Source organism: Austrofundulus limnaeus, unplaced genomic scaffold (assembly GCF_001266775.1).
Source record: "Austrofundulus limnaeus strain Quisiro unplaced genomic scaffold, Austrofundulus_limnaeus-1.0 Scaffold268, whole genome shotgun sequence".
Classification (NCBI taxonomy): domain Eukaryota; kingdom Metazoa; phylum Chordata; class Actinopteri; order Cyprinodontiformes; family Rivulidae; genus Austrofundulus; species Austrofundulus limnaeus.
The window spans coordinates 138,551-143,438 of NW_013952670.1; the positions used below are offsets into that span (position 1 = coordinate 138,551).

At 40.9% G+C, this 4,888-nt stretch overlaps 1 long non-coding RNA gene across 1 annotated transcript; it reads left to right on the forward strand.

Moving 5' to 3' along the window:
• Positions 1-3,824: 3,824 nt before the first annotated feature.
• On the forward strand, positions 3,825-4,742 carry LOC106526272 (uncharacterized). Its single transcript, XR_001311237.1, has 2 exons — positions 3,825-3,892; positions 4,113-4,742. It is a non-coding gene; the product is annotated as an uncharacterized LOC106526272 (long non-coding RNA).
• Positions 4,743-4,888: the final 146 nt, after the last annotated feature.

Sequence of the window (4,888 nt, forward strand, 5' to 3'; positions counted from 1 at the left end):
CAGTGGGTAATTCTGGGGAACGGATGGTTAAAAATCTTAGGGACTCTACATGGTTACCGCAAATGAACAACTGGACCTCTTTCATTTGCAGACCGTTCTGGTTGAGTGTGTCTGTCAAGGGCCAGCACATTTTTAGGCTTAGTGGTGGGTTGCATCTGAATGCACAGGGAAACAGCAAAATCAAAGTCAATAAACTCATTGTCTGCACCAGAATCGATAAATGTTTTAATGAAAAATTCTTTACCATTGACTAGAAGGTTGGTGTTGACCTGAGGTAGCCATAGCTCGTGAAAAGATGCTGCAGACCTAAGTCCATGAGACTTGAGACCAAGTGGTTTGCTCTTTAAATGGCAGTTCAAAACTTGATGTCCTGGAGCCCTGCAATGGAAGCATGGACCCTCCTGACTCCTTCTAAGTCATTCCGCCTGAGACAGCCAAGTACGCCCGATCTGCATTGGTTCCTCAGATGATTGAAGAAGTGGTGGGGATGCTCTCCGTGCAAACATGGACTCAGAAAGTCTGGAAGAAACATTAGGGGACCTGGTTTTGTGGTGCTGCACTCACCTCCCTTTGTCGTTCAAACTGCCTCAGATCGATTCTGGTTGCCAGATCTTCAAGTCCTCTCAAGAAGGAGGATCACGGATGGCCAATTCATCCTTGATCTCATTGTTTATTGCCTGCCAAAATACATCCTGTAGTGCTTCCTCATTCCATTTGCTGTCTGCAGTCATAGCGTGAAAATCAATGATTTGATCAGTGACTCTACGGTCTCCTTGTTTCAGTTTTAATAATGTTCTGGTCGCCTCTTTCTGCAGAAGGATGGGGCTAAATACTCTGGTTAATTCATAAGCAAAGTCTTTACATTTGTAAAAACAATGAGTCTCTTTGCCACTCCGCGGTACCCCACAGTTTAGCACGTCCACTTAATAAAGAAATAACATGTGCCACCTTGGAATGCTCCAAAGGCAAGGCAGATGGTTGAAGCTCAAACTGAATCTCATACTGTGTCAGAAATGGGCAACACTGACTTGGTTCTCCATTGAACAACTCAGGAATGGTGAACCTTGGTTCACTGTAGGCCGTTTTGACATATTTGTTTGTAATGACCCAGTTGGTCCAGCAGATGACGCCAGAGGATAACTACTGGAAATTGAACTTGGTGCGTGAACAGACACAAACTCAGAACCTGGATTACTTGGTTTTCCAACAATACAATTCTGCTTTACAGGTGTTGGCGTGAAACTCTTAGTGGCCAGATTAACTGTAATGATTGGGAAAACGATTTTCACTGAATTGCCAGAAACCTGATTAGTTTTAAGMATTTTATTAAAGAATGTGCAGCTGGATCTGGAGGAACACGTCACAGGGATCTGGAGCTCTACACACGAGAGAATCAGGTTAGTGGCTTGGATGTGCAAAGGAACAGATCTTGCTAGAAAAATAGCCACTAACCTTCTTAGAGTGCAAGAGGTCTGGGTTGAGCTCTTAAGAGACCTTGAGAGTCTGGGATGTAGTCCGGTGATGTCACTTCCGAGTTGCGGACTTGAGTCGCATTTGTTTACGAGGGGATTCCGTGAAACAGGCTTGGATCATACACACAGAAACAGAAGACGAAACCAGGTTTTCAGGAGTGGACTTATCTCTTGGTCAGGGTACACAGGCGAGGGTCAGAATCCAGGAGGCAGATGACTGAACAAGTACGACAAGGGTGTAGACAGAAGGCAAAGGTCCAGAGACGAAAGCAAAGGTCAAAACCAGGAGATCAGAGTCCAAAACGGAACCGGTCAGGAGTGAGGCAGGAGACGTGAAACCAGAGAGCAGAAACAGGGTCCTTATCCACGCTTTTGTGACCTCATGCATCAACTATTGCAGTTCTCTCCTTTCTGGARTACCCAGGAAAAGTTTCAGATGTCTGCAAATGGTCCAGAATGCAACTGCCCATATCAACTCATTCCAAGATATATGCCCACATCACCCTGTACTGAAATTCCTTCACTGGTTGCCCTGTCAGGTTATAGCTGATTTTAAGGTCTTGCTCCTCACCTATAAGGCTTTAAATGGCCTGGRGCTTCCATATCTCACCAACCTCTTCCATCCTTATGTTCCATCACGCTCTCTCAGATCTGAAGGTACTGGCCTTTTAATAATTCCAAAAGCTAGAAGAAAGACCATGGGTGAATGTGCCTTCTCTTTTCGTGCCCCCTCTCTGTGGAACTATCTCCCTCAGGACGTCAGGCCGGCTTGTTCTGTAGAGGTTTTTAAAGTTAAGTTAAAGACGCACCTGTACAATTGATCTTACCTGTCTTAATTTTATCCTTTTGTTTTTTTTTATTGTCTTGACCTGTTCTTTGATTTTATATCTTGTCCTCTGTGTTTTTATCTTGCTTTTTGTGATTTTTTCCTTGCTTTTCGTGAATTCACTTTTTGTTATTTGTGATTTTATCTCCAGTTCAGCGCTTTGCTTGAAAGCACTTTATTATTATTATTATTTTTATTATTATTATGGTCGCAACGAGGCAGGCAAGAGGTGACACGAAGACTGCTGGACAACTACTAGGAAAACCGTTCATTAATCTGGTGCTGGTGCTGTGAGAGAGTGGAGCTTATATACTGGAGACAACAGGTGAGTGGCATGATGCTGATTGGGATTTCTGTGATGGGTGGGGTGAAACAATGAGGAGGAAAATTGACAGGAAGACATGACATGACTAGGCTTAGCAAAATACAGACTTGATTCATGACACTTGGAAGACAAAAATTCTGACTTCCAAGAAGAAATGGAACAATAAAAATGCAAATCCTCCAAAATTTCCAAACAGTTGCACAACTATGGTAGGCAAGAGAAGAGTAGGTGAATGCAGACAGTCAAGAATGTCAAAGTTTAGACTGACCACTAACTGACGAAACAGTGGCTTACAATGGAGATACAGGAATGTTGCAACTAAAAGGTGTACATATGTAAAACACATCTCTGTTGCTGAAGGATGCTTGAGCAGACACACACAGAAGGATGTGAATCCTGCCCCTGCTGATCGACAACAGAAACCGTGGCAGAAGGATGGCATTAAAAACCAGCGGGGAATGTAGCYTGATGAAAATATCAGATCCTGAGCAGTAGGATGAATTCTGTAACACGTTTAATCAAGTTACAATTTGTGTTCAGTGATATAATTTATATTTACCATGTAATCATATCCTGTTAATGCCTAAAGTATGGGTGCACAATGACTTTACATTAATTGTGCGTCAGTATGAATTTGTGTCAGTAAATAAACAATATACAAATGTCAAATCTGCAAGTGGAGCAAATTGGATTGACTGCATTTTATTTACCCATTTAAGAAAGGAGCATTTTATTTCAATAAAATAAATGCATCAAGCCTATTAAAATGTTATATAATTCAGGTGAAAAAGGGATCTCATGATCCACCAGCTTACAAAGTTTTTAAGAAAAATCCCATTAGGAAGTATTCTAAAGGATGATTCTTCTTTTCCAGTGTTGTTTGATTGTCCACCTAAAAACGTTTTATTCTTTAATGCAAGGCCGGATTAACCATATGGGCAATTGGGCAATTGCCCAGGGGCCCACGGTCTCCAAAGGGCCCTGGGCAGTGAAGGCATGGACACAACGGATGCGGGATAGGCGTGGACATGTCTCCCAGCACTTCCTGCATCTACGCTCTCTGTCCCCGCATTTTTCTTAGCCGTAACAGCTGTTTTATTCATTATTAACATATGGTAATGCACTTTTCTGAGCCATCTTTGAACGCACCATAAGCGTGCGCATGCTACTCCTGCAGATTAGATGACTGATAGGAGCTACTGTGCTGAGCAGAGTCTCGCGGTGTAAAGAGCAATTAAAACTTCGCACAGTTTTTACCAAACAAACCATGTAAGTTGAGTCATGCTGTTGGAGGCAGATGATGTTAGCTAAATGATGAGTTACACATTATATAATGTTTAGCTAGTTAATATGATTAGTTGTTGTTACCTGTTACACCCCTTGCCAAGCTAGTTTATTAATGCTAGATGAACCCAGTCGTCTTTCATTTCTGTGCAGAAGTCATGCTGGCTGCTTTCCACATATTTAAAATAAATCTTCATTGCCACAGTTACAAAGAACAAGGTCAGGGAGGAGACAGACCAGATAGCCTACAGCAGCAGGGATCATAATGCAGACTTTCCTCAGGTAAGGAGAAATGATGACTATTATTCTTGAAGTGGAACAGTCTTTAAAAATTGGTGTATAGTTTGAAGTCTCTGCTTTTGACAATTTGTAACAGAGTCTCAGACAATTAACCACAGAAAGATGGAGGTTAAATCACATGACTGGATCACATGTTGTTGAGAAACCAGACAGGTATCAGGACAGGGTTTTCATTGATATTTCAAAAGTACCATTCATACTCAAAAATATTTTTTATTTTATTATTGTTTCTGCTTTGGTCCAAAATAAATCTAGAATTTATAATATTATTTTGTTATTTACCGGCAGTTAACAAAGAGATGATTGATAGTCTTAGTTCAAAAGCAAAAACTGACATGAATGTTTAAAGATGTAGTTTCATTTTTGTTTATTATATAGATGAATGACATTTTTGTTTATTATTCATTTTCATATATTACTATACTGCATTATTTGTGTTCTTAAGGACAGCGGGTGTGGGTCATACAATTTTTCTTTATTTTGCTTAGTTTTGCACATCTTTGCGGTCACATTTACTAAAATGTTGATGTGTTTAGTGTTGCGTCACTTTCTATGTTTATGCCATTCTTTGTCTTATGAGCCAACATCGAGCCAAGTAATAATTTGCTTACATGGAGATACTGTATATATTTATATAACAACTGGAGTGCTCAGAAACCAGGTGACCGTGTGATCGGCTGG